The 20,704-nt window shown below is 40.0% G+C and overlaps 2 long non-coding RNA genes across 5 annotated transcripts in view; one reads left to right on the forward strand and one right to left on the reverse strand.

The window, feature by feature from the left end:
• LOC106630686 (uncharacterized) overlaps positions 1-20,704 on the forward strand; it is a 95,021-nt gene that overhangs the window by 36,734 nt on the left and 37,583 nt on the right. For all 4 annotated transcript variants that reach the window (XR_012581138.1, XR_012581141.1, XR_012581140.1 and 1 more), the window contains 4 exons: positions 4,638-4,799; positions 8,024-8,460; positions 12,413-12,479; positions 15,566-15,729. This is a non-coding gene — a long non-coding RNA (uncharacterized LOC106630686). The remainder of the gene's footprint in view (positions 1-4,637; positions 4,800-8,023; positions 8,461-12,412; positions 12,480-15,565; positions 15,730-20,704) is intronic.
• The window catches only part of LOC141729702 (uncharacterized), a 53,050-nt gene continuing 51,966 nt past the window's right edge, over positions 19,621-20,704 (reverse strand). The window contains exon 3 of the long non-coding RNA XR_012581142.1: positions 19,621-20,563. This is a non-coding gene — a long non-coding RNA (uncharacterized LOC141729702). The remainder of the gene's footprint in view (positions 20,564-20,704) is intronic.

Below are 20,704 nucleotides of genomic sequence, written 5' to 3' on the forward strand. Positions count from 1 at the left end.
GGTTATTAGCTGCATCTTTCAGCAGAGAGGACTCTAGTGAAACCTATGCTGTTCTACTCAGGTGCCAGCAAGAGTGAAAAACAACCAGATGGATTGGCTTCTAGCTGCCACCCTAACACAAAATTCAGAAATGCACCAATTCTTTCTGCCCAGGAAAAAGAAGAAATCCCTTTTGCAAAGATTTGGCCTATAGCAGCATTAGATGCTGTGTCTTCTTGTTAATTTCTGAGCTCCTGTGTTGCAATTTTTTTTTCTATTTTTTTGCTTCTTTTCTACACTGCAGAGTAATTATAACAAAGGCCTTTTATTTATGTGTAGCATAGAGCAGCTTCCTTTTACTTATAATTTGTATCATGTTTATAATAATGTCTGATACTTTTTCCTGTTTGCTTGGAGTGAGAATCAGGGAAGATAATGCTGAAAGAAGTCAAATGTTTATAGGATGGTTTCACACTTTGAAAACGTGCAAAGATAGAGAAAGAATACAGAAAATGCTTTTAAAAAATAACAGTATCAGCACAGCAACTTTTCCTATTCTTCAAAATTTATTACAAATCAGTTAAGAAGCTTATTGTCAAGAAGCACATTTTTTGATTAATTCCTAGGTCAGTACAGAAACAGAACTGTGGATTTCTGCAGGAATGATGGCTACAAACAGACGAGTCAGTGAGGTCCCCAGAGCTCTGTGTCCTGTCTCTGATCACAGCCAGGGAAGGATTCTTGGGAAGCATTTTAACAGCAGTGCCCATAAGGTCTGGTGCAGCCCTAGGTATATTCTTATTTCTTTTCCAAGTTAGAAAAACCCTGGGCTGTTCACTTTCTCTGTGTACAGAAATCATCCTCTTTTACTGTTAATTTTCTAGGGCTGCTGCTGAGCCTGTGACTTGGGTGGTCACACTATTTGCTCTTACTGAAAGCACCAGAGAGTCAATTAAAATTAGTGAAAGGGCAGGCGTGAATTCATTCAGTCTTTTGATCCAGCTTGCTTTTATGTAATGAAATTGAAAGGTACAGATGATTTTCAGAAAGATGATTAACTCCAATCAGGTAGATAAGCAAACCTGTTAACAACTATGGCATGTCCCCAGGTGCCCCAGCGAATCAAGACTCATAAGGACACAATTTAAAATATTTTAATTATTACTTTTTGAATTTGTAGTTTAGTTAGGATCTTGAAAATGTACAATGATTAATGACTATCTAGTCAAGTGACTGTAAAAATGTATTAAGCCCCTAAGAATGATAAATCTTCTGTAGATGAATACAGACTGACAGTCAAGGATCACGTGTTCTCCAGACCTTTTGATAAATGTTCTTGCTTTTATTTCCAATAAGCTATGATACTTGAAACTGGATCATTTATTTTCACTAATTTATCTTTGTTCTCATGGGTAGCAGCTCCTCTCTTTCCATATTTTCATCCTAGAGAAACACAGTGGAGGTTAGATCATCATCAGTAACAACAGACTTAATAAAATCAACTGGAATATGTGATGTAAGTTCAAATTAATAGCATGGCAGCTGCTTGGTTAGATTAGGAAAAGAGTGGTAGAGAACTGTCCATTGTGCCTTGTGACTATGGAAATCCTGTACATCTCAACAATGAATAATTTCATTTTGTCCTCAATTCCAGAATGTTTCACTAGCATATTATATTGCTATGAGGTTCATATGTTATATGTGCTCTGCATACCAAGAATGAAAGAGTCCTGCCCCGATAGCTTTCTAATCCATCTTTCCTGCAGCAAAAATCTCAAGGAAAATCCATGCAGCCATCCTCTTGTTAATTAAAAAAATTCTGTAGGTTTTTTCCCCTCGTTTTATATAAAAGATGGGATCAATTCAGTCCCAATACATAAGGGGGATTAAAATTCAGAACTGTACCTTTACTTTTTGATCTTACAAGTGATAAGGGATTTGCAGTAGTTATCTCAGACATTATCCTCCTTCCATTCTTTTCCAGTAGCAAAGCTTTCCCCTTCACTAAATAAGATATATTAAATTAAAAATAAAAATCCAGAGTACTGTCTCACTGTGGAAAACAGAAATCCAGGTGAGATAGGAGGGGAAACCACTCCAGTGCCAGGTGTTGCAGGCATGTTCATGAATAGAGGAATTCATGGGGCATTTCCAAAGGAGATGTCACCCCTGTATAAACAGAAGTAGAAGATCAAATCAAATCTCCAAGGCTCTGTGACTAAGGTGCTTGCTCCTAGGAGGAGATTTGGAGATATATCTTGGAAGGCTGAGGACAGTGCATGCTTTCTGAACACCACTTGGGATTCACTGACAAGGGGATTCTCTGGAACAAGGAGCTTTAAAATGCTTGTTAAGCTTGGAATGGAGCCTAAAGGACCTGCCAGGATGTGAAAAATCTGCCAAGCCTTCTGTCCTCAGGTAGAGGGGTAGTGACTTCACTGGGGAGCTGCAGATATCAGAGTTGAGTAATGTAAAAAGGATCTGTTTGTGTTGGTAGGTCAAAAAAGCAAAGGTTTTGACATGGAGAAGACAGATCAATCTGAGTCGTAAATTAAACCGAAGGTCAGCTCTTTTCCCAGCATATGTGTCATTTCAGAAGGAAGAGGCTTGCAAACTACTGTGAACAGAGTGTACTGTGTACTGCACTGTACAGCTGGGAAAATTCCACAATGATATTCAAACTGCAGAAACTAATGTTTATTCCCAGTTTTCACTCAAGCTGTTTCAGCTAAATATACTGCAGGATAGTTTGAAAATCTATGATACAATATAAGCCACCTACTTTTTTTTTTTTACAGAGTTAACGGGACAATTTTAAGTGAATTTTTCTTCTAAGTAATAAATTTGTTTGGGGATTAACATTTTTTTCTTGCTTAGGTAGAACATTTATTCCCCAATGATGAAGTGCTTTGATCATTAGAATAAGCTGTGACCACAGTGCTATCACGTTCTCTATCATTTATTCAAGGTTGTTGAAATAAGACTAAGCCTCTTATAAATATTAAGTATTCAGATGTGGGATTCTTTTACTACCTTCAAACTAGTTCCATTTAAGAAAATGAGGAAACAGTGAGCTTACTTTGGTTGGTCCTTTTGTTTGTAAAGTCAAATCTCACCATTGCTCTTTCAGCTATGATGCCAAAACCCAGGAAGATGGAAGTGGAAATTGTGGGGGTCATTTGTAATGTGAGGGGTCTTCATCTGACTCCTTCCTAGGTGAATGTCAGCAGGTCAACCTGCCAGCAAAGAGGAGGGGAGAGAATATGGGCTGCTCTGAACCAACCCCATTAGGGCACCAGTTTTCTGAGGCAAGGTCTACAGCCAAACACAACCACTGCAAATACCAGGACAGGGATGGGCCCAGGATGATCTCCTCTGCTATAAACCACAGCCTGTATTCCTAGGGAAAATAGATGTTGCGTTCAGTCCCAGTCAGAAAGGGACAATTTATGTAAGTAAAAAACTGTTTTCAAAGTATAATAGATCAATAACTTATTGTCAGTCAATGAGCTGTACACAAGGAATGAAACATCTCCTACATTATGTGTTTATGTTTTTAAGTATTTATGTATACAGGATTCCATCTTCACGGAATATCACGCAGTGATATTTCCTCAGGCATCTGGCTTCTGCCTGAAAATTTCCACGATAGTTAGAAATATGTGAGATGAAGAAATAGAGTTCTGCTGCAGGCCTCGAAAAAAAACAAATGTTGAGCAGCTTAAATCATGTGCCTTAAATCCTAGGTAGTGGAGTGGCTACCCACAGAGCAAGAGTTAGCTGTCATGTGGTGAGAGATGGGAATGGCTTGTTGAAGTGTGTGCTCTCCTGCTGTGGCACAGCAAGCAGAGCGTTCTGCAGGCTCCAAGTGCATCAGGGCCCTGGAGCAATGGACCTCTGCAGGACACATGGCCCTGTCTCCTTGCCAGTGCTCCAGACCACTTCCAGCCAGGGCTGTGTCTGAACAGTGAGGAAAAGCCAGGGTGATTTCTGTGCAGATGCAGAGGGGGTATGGTTTGGCTCGTACCTGAGCCAATATTGTCCTATTTCTAAAGTGCTTTGGAACCCTTTGAGACAGCATATGGTGATAATTACACAAGATAAATTTCCATACAATATCATCTTTACTGTGAATAGGGCTTGGGAGAATAAGATAATGGTTGGCTGCTGCAACTTCTCCTTAGTATAGTTAATAATTAATTCTTGAAAAAAGGTGACTTTTTTTGTTATCTAAGAAAGGGGCTCTGGCACCATTTAATCCATCTGCAAATATTTAGGAAAACAGGGTCTGCAGATGAGAATGATGGGAATATATGCTGTTCCATATTGATAATGCCTTGCTGTGCTGGATTGATGTAATCTCTTAATGACAGCATGATTATTTTCTTTGTAGAACTATGTTTTTGGGGACACAATTCCTTGGCAGGGATGTTTGAGATTATTTCATTGCTCTTCTATGCAGCATGTCCTTCAGCAGAGAGCTGAGGGTAAGATATTGGTGCTGTACACCTTGTCCTAGTTACTCTTTTAGTTACTCTTTTGGAAGTAAAACCCTTTTGGAAGGGTTGAAGTGCAACTCTGTGCCCAGGGGTGCATCCTGAACTGCTGCATTAGTTTGGGACAAAGTGTGGTGCTTCCTTCTTTCCTTCTCCTTCCAGGCTTCACCAAAACCAGCCTTTCCCCCCTCCAGGAGAAGTTTGAGTTAGCAGCAGTCTCCTTCCCCTCTCGTGTTGGCAGAAATGGGGCCACTGCTGCCATGTGGCTTGGAGTGACTTCAGATTTGACTCCTCCAGAGGGTCCTCCCCGAACTCAAGTTACGGGTGAGCAATAAACTGACCATTCTAGGATTTTGGACTAAACTTGCAATGGTTTATCCCAAGTTTTGGTTGAGCTCTTGTTTGTTCCTGCAAACATTCACCTCTAGATTTCACCCCACATAATTGATATAATGCCATTGCCCCAAAGCATGTCATTTGCCCAGTAACAGCCCAAATTACTCAGGGGTTGCTGACTTTGACCTTTTAAAATGCATTAGCTACAGGAATTGCCATGACCCCAATTACTACAAATATATTCATGGATCAATGACCCTGCAACCAGACTTCTCCTCCTGACTAAGCATTAACCAGAAGAAGTATTGTGGAGCTGCCACAGATTTTTCTTAAGCTACTTTAGTGGTAAGACCATCTGACATGTATCTTGCTCCTTTCATCCTTCTAGAGGACTTCTAGAATATTAATGAATTAAGATGGACGGGACTTCTGGAATGGTATTTGATCAACCTATCAGAAATGGAGCTTGAAAATACTTCGGGATGCAACATCTATCCTATTTTGCTCATTGTTATTGATTGTTCCATTGGCACAATGTAATGAAGAACAATTTTTTTTCTTTTTTCTAATTGTTCAGAAGTTTGAGAGGCCTGGCAGTGCAGCTCAGCAGTGTGAGGGAAGAACCATAAATAATTTCTTGTTTTGGCTATGGTCTTTCAACAACTTTGTAGATAACTTTCAATTATCTAGAGCGGGGTGGGGAAGAGAAAGTTGTGTTAAAGGTGAGATGAAGAACATCTGCCTAGTCTGTGTGTCCTTTCTGTGCCTCTGACTGTCTCCTGAGGACACAAAGTCAAAGGTAACTTGAACTCATGGGATCTTTTACATGAGCTGTCCCTAAGAGTTCAAGGTGCAAGGACGTTACTTCAGGGTGCAGGAAGTTGGAGTGCTGGGGTGCCCCAGACTGGATGATATTTCTGTAAATGAGGGGATTTTCTGATGTGATCATCTCAATTTTTTCACAGGGGCAGAGAGCCCTTGCTGCATTTGTAGTCAGACCCTATTTTGCATCACCAGGAAATACATTCCTTTACCCACGCAGTAAATTAAAAAAACATACACACATCTACAGAGTCATTTATGTAAGCATTACAAAATTGTGATTGTCAGGAAGCCTTGCATTAAAACCTTCATTCCTGATTAGAAAATGGCATGCTGAGTACTTCAACCCACTTTGCACTTCAAATCAAGCTATTATTAGGACATCTGTCCGTTCACTCTTTTACTTAATGAGAACTGTTTTGTAGAGATGCGATAATGATGCTTCAGTATAAAACTTCAGCTAAAAGTCTGATTTTGTTAAGCATCTCCTCACAAAATAAAACAGTGAACCTTGCTTTTGCAAAGCTTGAAGAACACTGAGAACATTGATGTAAATCTGGACCTTGCCATATTCCCTCAAGCATGACTTTGTAACTCCCACATGGAACTTGGCCCGTCCTCCATCCCCACTGGATTAATGAAATGCTGCAGTGCACATGGAATGTGTGCTCATTTAGACCAGAGGATGTAGCCTTTGGGACACCCAAAGGAGCATGCCAGAAAATCATAGAATACTTTGGGTTGGAAGGGACCTTTAAAGGCCATCCAGTCCAACTCCCCTGCAGTGAACAGGAGCATCTTCAGCCAGATCAGGTTGCTCACAGCCCTGTCCATCCTGACCTGGGATGTTTCCATGGATGGGGCATCTACCATGTATCTGGGCAACCTGTGCCAGTGCTTTACAACACTTACCATGAAGAATTTCTTCCTTATGATTTAGGAGGAAGACCAGAAAATACAGGGTTCTAGCACTGAAAAGTCAGTAGGATTTGCTCATCTCTTTTCTTAGTTTTGGGAAAATAATTACATGCTAAGGAGCATTGACAAAATGGTCCAGAAAGCTGAGATTCAGGAGGACAATGCAGACAGCAGTGCATGAAGACTGGAACTGCTCCCGAGACCAGGTCCTGGCAGCCAGGACCCATTGGAAATAATTTATACGAAACCACATGGGAGCCATCACCCAGGTTGGACTGAAATTCCTCTGCAACAGCCCTGGGAATGACCAGTCCTCATCTTGATGCTGTGGTCATGGATTTCAGAGTTTTTCAGTGAGCTTTAAAACCCTGCACTGATGTTCTGGAGGTCACTCTGTATGAAAAAAACATTTTCCTGATGTTCTCAGTATATATTAACATTACTACAGCAAGGTCTGCTCTCATCACCACAACATCAGGGACCTGCAGCACCTATGACACTACATTTCTCTGCAAAGAGTGTCTGCTCTGTTTGGCAGTGGTAGCATCCACTGCTCTTGGGTTATGCTTGGTGGAATATTATGTCTTATTTCTTCTACCTCAGCCTCTGTGAGAGTATTGCTTTTGTGACAGCTAGCAAAACCCCTAGCATAGGGATTACAGGAACAAGAAACTGTTGAAGGAATAATATTTTTGTTAATTGTATTCCTTAATTTGAAATATGTAGGGTCCAAAAATACATGAACTGAATCTACAGTCTACCATGGCTAATGTTTTATAAATATTAAAATGGAGGCAGACAGCCTGAAAAATTGCTGGAATTAAACCTACAATTAAGCAAATTCTCTTAGATGCTCTCAGATCTCTCTTGAACATGAGAAGAAGGGGAAATTATGAAAGGAAAACACAGCGACTCCATTGCAGATAGAAAAGATAATGCTGTATAAAGAAATGAGAAATTAGTTAATAATATTTACTTTAAGTATGAATCTACAGACAGTCATGCAGATAATGCTCATTAAAAAAGAGTAGAAAATTCTTTTTAGTGCAAATTTTTATTCAGCTGACTTGTTCAATTTTCTGTCACTTGTATGTGGAGTGATTTATTCTTGAGTTCTTTGCAGGCACCATTTTTTTCACATTTGAAATGCCAATGATGATCAAGGTGTCTTCTGTGAAATGCCAGAAAAACAAAATCCAGGGAGCTATAGGGATGATAAGAAAAGACTCCTGATCCTGGACCACGCAGATTCTTGTTGGAAGGGTGTGCTTTGCTTTAACTCCTCAATACATATGGAGACACCTGTGCTAGAGTGGGCTCCCTTCATTATTGACAAAAGTCACTATTAATTTGCACAGCCCCTTCCTTGTGATGGGATTTAAGCAGATGGTGCTGCAAGAAGGGTGAGTTTGGAGGATCCTGACCTCTGGCTGCCTCCTCCCCCTGGGTAAATTCCTGTTTGTGTGTTACAGATCTCAACGACCCAAGGAGGAAAACTGCCAATGTGCAAAATTTCATTAACTTGCAAGGCAGCAAGACAGAGTCCCCCAGGCCAAACTGCAAATCTGCAAATCATGGTGTAAGGTAGAGGTGAAGAACAAAGTAGTAGAAAAGGAGAACAGAGGGAACAGTACTGATGGTTCCCATCACTCCTTGTTGAGGCTGCTCCGAGAGTCCACTGAAATACCCAGGAACACAGCTTTGGTTTTGGGAGAGTGGGAACACTCTGGACCCAGCTTCTCCAGGCCTCCTCCTGTGCAGGAGATGTGCTGGCACTGTCACAGCCACAGAATACAGGAAGAAAGCTGCACAAGGAAGAAAAACTTAACTCTGTTGGAGCTCTGAATGCTTCTAAGAAAACCTGCTACCTAGCCTAGTGTCTGCACTTCTGCTGTGCTGCCTCAGAAAGGTAAGAGCAGAAAGGGTGTCAGTTTTATAGTACCTTGAAAGTATTGTCTGACATTGTCGTTTCCTTGGAGGCTATGTTGCTGATTACCTGCATATAAATAATGATGATTTATTCTACTAAGGGAATTCTCTTTAAGAAAGAAAGTCTGTGGTTTACAAGCTTTCCCAGCCTCTCTATCAAAGTCCTAGGGAAGCATAAGGATTTGAGATTCCACATACTAAAATCTGATGGAAAAATAAAAATGAAAAATATCACTCACACATTGGCAGTGTGTGCAGTGCTTTCCACTCTGTGAAATGATAATAAATGATAACAGAGCAGGTTGCTAAGAGATAACATAGCTTGCCAAAAGTGTGCAGACATAACCAAATTAAGACACTGTGCACCCTGAAGTTTTCAGGCTACCTTGGCAACGCTAATGAACTTTTAATGGCTGAAAGGGCCAGAACAGTTTAAGCTTCTCTTTTTAAAACAAACTTTGAGCAGTCTTTGCTCAGATTAAACACAGTCCCCTACCTCTTCTTGCTTTTGCGATAGATTTTTTCCTGAGTTGAACTCAATAATGAATTATTTCCTCTGATTCATGGGTAGAAAATCCTTCCACAAGTCTTTTCAGTTTGATGCTAAAAAGGAACCCACAGTGTGAAAATCCAGGCTGAGTCAGCCTTTACACCAGTTTCTGTGAAAGAATCATCCTAATTTCCAATTATCTAAAGCAGTGGCTGCTAAAGTATTGATGCTTCTAGTTACAGGCATCAGAAATTAGTTACTGAAGCAAATTGCCTTGCTGTGTTTCCATTTTCAAATGTAATTCCACTGAAGGGACTCTTGGTTTTCCCATTAAGACATTTTTTCAGAAGGCTGAGAGCTATCTTGGACATGCAGTTGTCTTGCACAAAGATGTTTTATGGAGTAGGAATTAAAGAACTCAGAATATTGTGATTCTGTCTGAGGCCACTACTTGACATCACTTTGAACAGGTGTTCTGCAGAGGTCTTGGCTTAACAGGGCCAGCTGATGGGCCTTGTCAAGTGCAGACTTTTTGGCTCTAGTAATGAGTGCATGATGAGCACAGAGAAGTGCTGTGATTACAGGCAGGTGTTGTACTCCAGAGCTCATGCCCTAAAGTCAGTGCAGACAGACCAATTCTGGTGCTTCTAGAACATCAGGAAAGCAGTGAATGATCTGTAAGTAGGGTGCCATAAATTAATTTATTTAACCTTATTACTATGCTTCTAGCTTCCTGAATTAGGCACCCAATTGTCTGTAAAATGTGTAAGGAAAATTGAGAGTTACAAACCCACACCCTGTTGGGCAACTGCTAGTAGAAACACTGAGTAGTAAGTGTGGGCCTAATTTTATCTGCCAGCATCTCAGAAGTCAGATGTGTGGCTAAGAGGGAACTCACATCCTATTTGCACGTGTAGCTCATGGAAGGGAATTGTCTGAATGCCATCTCTTGTCACAGGTGAAATGAGAGCAAAGAGGAGAGCTCTTCACGCCCTGTACCCTTGTCCAGGAATTCAAAAGCTCTCAGGCCCAGATCCAGCACCTCACCCTGCCTGCTCTGAATGTTCCTGGGTTTGAGCCTGACTCTTGAGAACAGTGAGAAATGGCAAAGCTTGGGTGAAGTACCCCCTCTGAGCTGGTGCCCTGGGCTAGGGAGGAATGTGCTGGTTCTGCTCATGTGTTCAGCAGCTTGCATGTCCTGAACCAGCACTCAGAGAAGCTTCAGAGCTTCACTTCTGAAGATTTTTGAACAAACAGGAATGAGAAATCTCTGTGTTAGGCAGCACCTCAGAGATGTCTTGGAGGACCTGAGTACTTACATTTGTCTGTACATCTGGTCTTGGGTCACGCACTTTGGCCAACAACTGTTCTCAAATGTAGTAACTTTGCTACTGTAATGAGACAGTGTGTGGGAGTGTGAGTGTGAGTAGTGTGTAGGAGTGTGTGTGAGTAGTGTGAGAAGTGTGCAAGAATGTGAGTAGTGTGCAAGAGTGTGAGTGTGCAAGTGAGTGAATATAAGTAGTGTGCAAGAGTGTGAGTGTGAGTGAGTGCAAGAGGGTGAGTGTGCAAGAGTGTGAGTAGTGTGTGTGTGAGTGTGCAAGAGTGAGCATGAGTGTGAGTAGTGTGCAAGAGTGTGAGTGATTGTGTGTGAGTGTGAGTGAGGGTCCCTGGTCTTGTGCAAATGTCCTGCATGAATCTAAATGAACATGAAGTGCACCTGCACTCCCTCTGTTGCACTTACCCCGACAAATAACATCCTCACACTTGCAAGCCGTTTGGAGCTGGCAGATGCTGCTTTGCTGTTACCTCTGTGTGTGCAGGGCTTGTGCACATGGTGGGAGTGGGACACCTGAACTACCATCACCATTTAGGGAGAAATAACTGCTAGTCTTCTCGAGTTCTCAAAATGGCATCTCTATGACTTTATTCATCCCATTCTAAAATGGACAAGTAATGCTTCCTCTCAGAAGTCTTTATGTATGGGTTTAACACAATTTAAGTAGAAAGCATTAAAAAAAAAACAAAGGCCAACAACAACAAGAAGAACAACAATACTGACAAAATAAGAGGCATTTTGTGTGAATCTCAAATCAGTTAATTATTCAGAAATCTTTTCTTAGTCACTTTCCCTTATCTATTTTTCTATTTTCCATTTAATATCAGATGTCTTCAGTGTCTTAATATCAGACTTCTTTCAGTGTCTTAATTAGTCCATCCATAAATATGGATTGGTCATTATATATTGAAGTAATATCACAGTAGTCCTTTTTATATTAACTTTCACCTTAAGACCAGCAATTTCTTTACTTTGAATTGGTTCTTTTCTGTTATAGTTTAGCTTAGAAGTTTTGTGCAATATGTGGCTTAAATTATTGCTACTTTTAATTTTTTTGGCTTTATTTCTTCATTAGTGCTTTTGAAACTCTTCAAGTTTTAAAACATTTAAATCTCAAATTATACTTTATGATTAAGAGAAAGTAACTTTTGCTTGTAATCCAAACACATCTTTAATGTAAATAAAGGTCTTCTGCTCAGGCAGGAAAAATGTGTCTATGTGCATGTGGTCACACTGTTACACTATGAACAAATTTCCCGTAAGGTATGTATCTTTAATATTCAAGACATCAAATACAAAGCAGTGTGCAGTTCTTGGTATAATAAAATAGCTTTGCTGTGCATCTGAGAAAATCCCTCCAAAGATTTCCTTACAGTCTTCTGAACCTCTCTGAGGCTCTTAAATTAGTGCAGAGGTTTCCCAATGGATGGTGACAGAATGAAGCACAGATTTGTTCATCTCTCTGGTATATATTCCCACAGAAAGCTGTAACACCAACTCTGGGGATGAGATGCCAGAGGGACTCTCACTGTCTCTATTTCTAGTTTCTTATGCTCTTTCATCAAGGATTCATAACTGTCACATACAAAATAGCAGGATAAAGAGTTTTGGGTTGCTAAATCTTGTTTGGTTTTAGGTTCTACCTCCATGCTAAAAATACTTATATTAATATATATTTTTAAAAACACTCTTTGTTTTAATCTTAAGAAAATAAATAAAAATAATACAGTTAAACACAGAAAAAATACTACATAAGATTCTTTTTTCATACATCTGTTAGGAGAAAGTAAATTTTTTTTGAGTCATCTGAAAAGCAAAATTCTTTGAAAGCTTTTAAGAACTAGGGTACAAAAGGACTGATAAAAAGCCCCTAAGCAATATTCTAGAATTTCAAGTCAAATACTTTTAGTAAATAACAGAAAGTCCTATAATAACAACAATCAATTCAACTAATCATATCCATTAGTTGAAATCAAAGGAAAAATGTTGTGAGATATCATTTTAAATTATAATAAGTTTTTCTAAAAAAAATATGTCAGTTGCATAAAGTGTTGCAATATACTGGCAAAGGTAATTAAACAAATTCTCTTGCATTTCTACTGCCAGGCCTTGGCTCCAGCTGAGAAAAAGTCCAGAAGAGATCCAGGACTGGTGGGATTCATTGGACATTTTGGTATGTAGTAAAAGGAGGGACAATATCAGATTCAGATAACAGAGAAAACATTTTAATTGAATCCAGCTGTAATTCCACCAAAGTCACAATTCCTCCTCAATTTGAACCAGAAGGCTAATGGCTGCTAGATTTCCAGCTCCCTCTGGGAATTTGGTTTGTGGAGACCCTTGAGCTGTTGGCTTCTAATTTTGAACCAGATCAGGTCTGGTTTGGGTCTGTCCATCAGATGGGTATGATCCAGTAGCTAATGGAGACATGCGGGCAGAGCAAGATTTGAGAATAATCACCTTCCTCAGGCACTGTCTCCTTTCTTTATCTCTGAGCTCTTGATTTTGGCTATGACATTGTAATGAAGTACAGGGCTGGAGCAACAAACAATCTTTGACATTCAAAATTAGGTGACATAACTTCTCTGGTCAGGAAATCCCATCATAAAGGTTTCCTCCTGGACAGAAGAATGCAGGCTGAGATTAGATGCAGCAATCACATTGAGATGATGAACAGGCCCTTTGAGTCCTTTGGAGAATTTGCTTTTCACACATTGCTGCAGCATGTCAAAGTGTTCTGCTGGTTATTTGGAGAGGGGAAGGCTTGCAGCTTTGATGGGACAGATGGGGCAGAACTCAATGCTTGCATTGGTAGCTTGGAAATGTGAGAGCAGGAGTTCGTGATTGTCACCCCAGTCCCCATCCCACCAGAGGGGTGTGGAGCAGGAAGGGGTACCAGGACTTTGCAGTGGCCTGCAGCAAGTGTGCAAAATTCCCTCTGGGAACCCAGGAAAAGAGAGCTGACAGGGCCAGAATAACACCTTCAGTTCCTTTCATTCTATTTGGTCCTGGCGGAAAAGATAGTCCAAGTCAGAAAGACAAAAAGTAATGATGAAAAGGTCATCCATTTGTACAAGGCCACTGTTCTTGTAGCTCCTGTCATTCTCTCAATTTTCAATTTTGGAGGACAGTAATAGCTAGATTTTCTTTAAAAACAGATTTGAAGACCTTTAGGGTCAAAAGAATTCGTGATTTCACATTTCTAATATTTTTTTCTCATTCTTGTTAGTTTAGGAGAACATTAAAAGAGTTTTGTTTAAATGTACTTAACAAAGAAATCCAAGTCACCTCAGGCTGGAATTTGAAAGTCTGAATTCAATTCAAATGAATTTTTAAAGATCTATTCATAATGCCTTAAAGGGTTTGTGTATGAGGAATGTTTTTAGTTTTTTCCACAGTCTTTCCAAGAGCGTATCACATCCTTTTTCTTTAAACTAGTGGCCTATTTTCTCTTTGATATATGTTCTCATTTAGAATTCTAAATCTAATGATTTTTTTTCTCATGCTGACAAAGAGAATAAAAGGCTCTACACTGTTTTCCTTAACATTTTAAAATCTCAAACAAACATGAAAACTGCAAGAAGTCACTTTAAAAGAGTTATATTAAATAAATGCTACAGCAGGATTGGGTCCTTCTCCTGAAAGTAGAACAAAAGAAAATGAAAAACAGCTCTTCAAATAAGCATTGAATTTCCCCAGGTGGAGATGAAACACTGGCAGTTATCTCCAAGGCTATTTATGTTAGTCAAAGTGTTGTGCCCTAAGAACCTGAACATCTTAGTATTTGGAGATCAAAAATGGGGCTTTAATTTTACCTTGTGCCAAACCAATGGCCCTAGAAATTGCCCAGCGTGCTGCCAGCTGCCTATTCAAGCAAGATGCATAGCAATGGAAAAAAACCCTCATGTTTCTCCTGTTCCTAGGTCCCTGTGTGCTGTGCATACATCTCATCACAGCCAGTCAAAATCCTTTCCCACCAGTCTAACAAATGTATATTCTTGCTTCACAAATCCCAACCCATGAAAAATAGAAATTACTTCCTTGTAATGTCCCTCTTTTTATCTTGAAGTATTCCTTTCCAATAATTTCTTGGGTTTGTTTTTTGTCATTACAGCAGTTGCTAGCAGAAGCACAAGAGTGAAGGTTTATAACAGCTTGCACTATACTTGTTTCAGTATTTTTTTCTGTGGAGATAAAACTTTTCCAAATTTCCCATTGTGAAAAGAAATTTTCCCAGGCTTGGTTATATTTAAAAGCAAAATTATTTGGAAAGTTTGAGTTAAGTCTCATAAGTGGCTTTTAAATGAGGGGAGAATGAGAAGCATAGGAAACTTGGTAAGGTCGCAGGACACGATCCTGCTCCCACAGACATCAGCAGCAATGTTCCCAAAGTCCTCCCAGAGGATCTAGAACCAGGGACAGGGACTATTGCTCTGCATTCCTTGTATAGGCAGAGTTGCCAAAGAGTCTTGGTGCAACACTGGTGTGAAGTACAAATCCCAAACTCAACAAGGCAACATGAGCCTGTACAGATCACCACAGGCTGGATGAACCACTTAACTGCACACACAACCCAAGACTCCAAAGCTATTTGGTTCTCACTCAGCAAAGCCCTGCCCAGTCAACTTGCCTCTTTATCATGGGTGGAAGAAAGCAGAACATTCACCAAACTCTGGTTTTGTGCTTTCCGTACCTTTGCTTTTTCCTGATGCATTTTCACTTAAAAAGGAGAAAAGAAACCAACCGACCACCACCACCACTAATAATGATAATAACAACATTGCATATAATTAATAACATACCAATATAATATAACAATATAATATAATATAATACAATATAATACCAATAATAATATATAGTACAAAACATTAATAAGAGATTATTAAATATTATTTATAAGTTCTATATATTATAATATATAATAATATAAATTGCTTATAGTGAAATACAATTTTTTAAACTGCTGTTGTAATAAAACCAACCCACTGATCAAAAAAAAAATCCCTTGTTCCCAGTGAAGAGATCTGCATTTTCAAAATTTGTTCTGATACTAAACTCTGCTATTGATCAAAGATATAAGTTGGTTTTTGTCTATACCCATGTTGTGAAGTCTGTTGTAGGGATAGCTTGATGTTTTATGCAAGGAATCAGTCCTATGTAAATGGTCATAGTGAAAAAGTTTTGGAAATTTAGTATTCAGTTTTGCTGATGCAGCTGTAACCTTCTCTGTTTCTCTGTACTGTTCTCTTCCTGCAGAACAGAGCTCCTTCTGCCATGATTTTCTCTATTTCACAGTGGACTCAACCAGCAGAACTGGGGAGGATCATCACAGACCCAAGACTGCAAAGGTATCAATATATCTATATGCAAAGTATATAACTAAGTATCCAACATACAGTTCAAGCCAGCAAGTATGCCTGGTAAGAGTTTTGACTAGCTAACTCTTTCTAGATCTGTGGAAATCCTTATTTATGAAAAGGAAAAATGTGTTGCATCCAAAACTGTTTGTCAACATCCAGACGACCAAATCATCCCAGAATCCAGAAGCACAGCAGGAGGGTGGAGTAAAGACAAATCAGAGTCCCATTTAAAGTGGAATTTCTCTGAGTTCCCTAAAAACAGATAATTCAGGAGTTACTGGTAAAGAAAGACAGGGACAATGCAGGTACAATGTGAAAGCACTGCATGAAAATCCCTCCCCATGGATGCACTTGGATGGAAGAATGTTGCAATCTGCCAGACAACTAAAAACATACTACCCCTGAAGATAATTGCTGCTTCAGCCTTCAGCTTCCTCACTGCTTGGATCAGGATCTTTTCTTTGCAAAAGAAAACCCTTCAGTCTCATTGTAGTGACTCCAGTGCACAAGGCAGGGTGAATGCAGGACGTCTCAGCCTCTAAAATATATAATGTTTATATCTGTTGCATCTGCTTCTTTTCTTAGTTTAATCATTCAATCATCATGAGGTAAACCTTGCTTACAAAACATATATTGTTTGTATTGTAAGCAAGGACTATGTGCATCATACTCCAGTATCTTTTCCTCTACACAAACATTTTGAGTAACTCTGATACCAAGAGATCTGGCAAGTCTCCAAGAAAGATTCAGGATAGAAGTTAAACAGCCTGAATTGTTACATTTCAGCAAGCAACATTTCTTTTTTTTCTGATGGATTCTGTAGTTTCTTAATAATTTCTGGACATACAGCAGTAATGTCTCACACCTGGATGTCTTTGAATTGCTATAAGAGCCATCAGTGCAGGGGATTGTGTCCATGGACTCCAGATTGGAGTTTCCATCATGGATAATAATTTTCCTTACTTTTAAACCTAAAGCCTCATTTGTAGTAGATGAATGCAGTCAAACTGTTACATTGGGTCGGCAGGTGAAAGGATTCTGGTGCACAGGTTGTATCTCAGCTCTCAACCTCTGCACAGGTTGTATCTCAACTATCTCAAACTCTCATAGTAGTCCTTCAAAATTTAAGGCACTTTAAACCAAAATTTACCAATATTCCTTCAGAAAATTACACTTTCAGGCTTGCTTTTCTTTTGCAACTTCTTCCTTTAAGTGACTTAAAAAGCAGCTTCTGAGGGTATTTTTTTAAAAGGGAGTGAAATTCTTAATAAGGACTTAATGAGGCTTTTTAATCTATCTACTAGTGCTCTCTCCCACCCCAACTTCTAGAGAATTGCATTACTTAGATTAGTGTCATATTTCACTGTGAACTGGGACAGGTCACCCCTCCTCTAAGAAAAATGGCTGATGAAATATTTATCTAGTCAAATTATCTAAGCTGGAGCCCAGCATACAGATGACACAGATTGCAAAAAGGATGGGCAGGTGCTTCTTTGGGCTGCAGGGCAGCATTTAGCTAGTCTCTGAGGCTCAGAGAGGCCTTCCCTTATGCCAGTCATTGAGAGTTGATGATCTGTGCTGGGGTTTCCAGTGTTCAGATGTCTTGGCATAATCCAGTGGAGGTTATGCAGGGGATTTGTCTCTGTGACACTGCAAAGGGCAGTTCATGCTCCAGCAGACTGAAAAGCACAATTACTAAATGGCTGGACTTGTCTCTCTGGATATTTTTGAAGCATGTGCATTCTTCATGAATTTTTGCTGTCACCCGCAGTCACTGAGGGCATCTTAATGACCCAGATACTGTGCTCATTTGACAAAATCTTACATATCTTCCTGGAGATAAATCTATTTTATTTCAATTTTCATCATGCAATGTGAGAAAAAGTAGGAAAGATGAACTTTTTCAAGCTGGCTATTCTCCACCATCATGCTAAAAATGTCTGTAAACAAACAAGCCTTTTCCTTAACTCTCACTGACATTTGAGAGACTAAAAATGACAACTTCAATTTCTCAGCAAACACTAGGTCTATGGGAGCTGGCAACATTCCCCTTGAAAGGAATTTAAATGAAAAAGAATCAAATCGTTTCCATCTCCAAGGGTGTGATATTGAGGAGATAGATGCCCTCTGTAAGTAAGTCTTTGGAGTTGGGGTGTTTTGAGAACTGACTGAGTTGGTACTTTCTGGAGTGCAATTAAATATCTTTATATTTAAAAGAGGGAGGGAGGGAAGGAGGGAGGGAAATTCATGCCACTGCTTTCCTCTGCTGCCTTGCAAAGGAGCAGCATCTTCCACCTTTGTCTTATTCAGGGAATAATGAAGCATGTTACCCAGAAGCTGAACACTCTCCTATCTGTGGTGTCATGCACGCAGGAATTTTTCTGTTTTCTGTTTCCTGCTCTGTCTTCTTATGTACTTAGAGAAGTAGAAAAGAATCTCTGAACGCTTCTAATTACACTAATGAAATTTCTTCTCTCAGAGCTAGTTTAGATTTCTGTTTTAACTTGCATTCAGGGAGACCAACCACATTATGCTTTTGGGAAACAAAAGAGCTGTCTCTGCTTAAGAAAGCACAGTGTATGCAAACCTGTCTTTTCTCAGGCTTCAGAAAATAAAGTAATGTCAGAGCTCACCTTTTAAAGCAACCTCCAATTCACCTTCTAAAATAAGGTCTGACCTGAGGTTTCTAAGTGGGGAATGAGGGAACTCTGTCAATACAGTACTTCAAATGAGCAATCATTTGGAGGGGTAGGTGCCTCAGGGTCAATCTATTTTCTTTGTTACCATTATAGTCCCCAGGGGAACTTTTTATTTCCCTAGCATGGCTTCCAGTTTGCACATGGAGAGGTGTAAGAATTCATGTCAAACATGATAGCATAACTCTACAGATTGGTCCGTCACACTCTCATCACAGAGATGATTTCATCAGAGCCAAGTGCCTGCATTACTGTGGATCTGGGTCTGCACAACTAAGAATGATTTCAGCTGGTTTTAACTTCAGCCTCTACATTCTCCCTTTCTTTTGTTAATTTGAGTGAACAGTGAGAAATGACCCATGATCCAGTGGAAGGTCATGTCAGCCTCTTGTAATGATTTACCACTGAATAGTGATGGTGTTATTGTTCTGTAAGCCATGTTTTTCTTTTTCACCAGCACTCAGAATTGCAGTCTTGAAATCTGCGAGAACTGCATGTGGCTGAGAAACAAACTGGACTCAAGGCACATATTTTTGCTCAAAAATTTAATAAAATTGCCTAAATCACTGTGCCTCATGCAAGGAGGTTCAGCTCTACTCCAAACCCCACTATTTTGCTGAAAATGAGATACAGAAACACCCATTGCCAGTGAGCATCCCAGCTCACTTACAGCCATCACGTGCCAGCAGCTGATGGCATGTGCTTCCTGATGGCAGCCTTGCTGCAGCCTGCACTCCCTGCTGCTCTCCCTTCCTTCAGAAAGGGACTCCTGCTGGGCTGGGGATGTTTGTCAGCTCCCCAGAATCACAGAGCTGATCTTTGGCTGCACGAGGCTGGCTGCTGGGAGGTTGCCTTCTGCCAGTGGAGTGCCACAGGATGTGTTGCAAGCTCTCCATATTAATGGCATAGCATGAGGCTAAGCAGCAGGGGCTGCTGCCTGAGAACCTTTCAAGACACCGGCACTTTTATTTATTTATTCTTCCACTTTTCTTATAAAATCATCCAGAATCTTTTCACTGTTCCTGAGAACTTCAGCTTTGCCTTCTTTTATGAGGAGGTGGAGGAGTTGATACCTCCTGCTGCCTCCTCTGACCCTCCTGCTCCTTCTCTGCAATCACATCACATGAGTACAAGTCCTTTCCTTCAGGCAGCTTTTTCACTATTTGTGCAGGTAAATAGTGAAGTCTCTTTGCCTTTTTTAAAATTTTATTTTTTATTTGTCTGTGTGTATGCTTATGAATTTATGTTTCCACTGATTGCTGGAGATTTATACCAAAGGAATTGGCTATTTTAAACCATCTTCTCACTGGGATTTTTGCTGGATTAAGCACTGCCTGTAGTAATAGCACTGGGTAGTAATAGCTGCCTATATGAGAAACATGCTTTTCTGTCAATAATGCTCTGAATGTAGAGTTTGACCTGACCAGCTCTGGGGTCAGACTGAACTGTTCTGTAAGTCAAGCAAGAGACCCTGGTCATACCTCAATCAGATTATAAACTCTTTTTGCTGCTCCCTTGCATGAAGCCAAAAAGGAAATGAGGAGAATGAAGGAAATTAGAAGCTGTTCCTCCTTCCTGAGACAAGGTGTCCCCTTGAACAGTTGCTGTGTTTAACACAAGTGTTATGTGTGGGCATCTGGAGTGGTAGAATGACTGAAAAGCTGATGTGTTTCTAGACACTCCAGATTCCATCACTTCAGCAACAAGAGACTGAAGTGCCCTCCAAACTTTGTCTTCAGACAGGAGATCTCTCTCTACTTTTTGCAGTCACTGAATTCAAACTCAGCATCCATAAACTGTTCAACCATTTGCCATTCAGGGGGAGGAACCATGCACACTGATGAGATTTGAGATCAGCCACAATTTGGAGTGGAGACTGGAGCTAGGGAGAGAATGAAGGTACAGGAGACATGAAAACAAAAGGAAATGTCCATTTAAAATGGACAGACTCAGTATTGAAGACCTTGCTTACAGACAAGTGTCAAGCTGAATTCTGCATTTGATTCTGCTGCCTCTAATAATCAAGTGGAAAAGAGCCACAGCAATCTGAAGGTATGGCCCTTGGGAAACACACCCAATTTGTTCTTACCAGATAACTTCACAGCCAGTACCAGACCTCTGAAAAGCCCAGAAGAGAAGGCCTCTCAGATCCAAGCAATTTAAATTCAATGAATGTGATTTGGCTTGCAGTTAGTTCCCTAGGAAGTAATGAAAGAGGTAATTAAAAGACTGGACAACTGCTTTAAGTAAAACATTATGCATTAGAGTGAAAGCATTTCAGATAAACTGTTTCCAGGCCATGAAAGCCAGCTCTTTGTCTTTCTGTGCATCACTACAGT

Source organism: Zonotrichia albicollis, chromosome 7 (assembly GCF_047830755.1).
Source record: "Zonotrichia albicollis isolate bZonAlb1 chromosome 7, bZonAlb1.hap1, whole genome shotgun sequence".
Taxonomy (NCBI): Eukaryota; Metazoa; Chordata; class Aves; order Passeriformes; family Passerellidae; genus Zonotrichia; species Zonotrichia albicollis.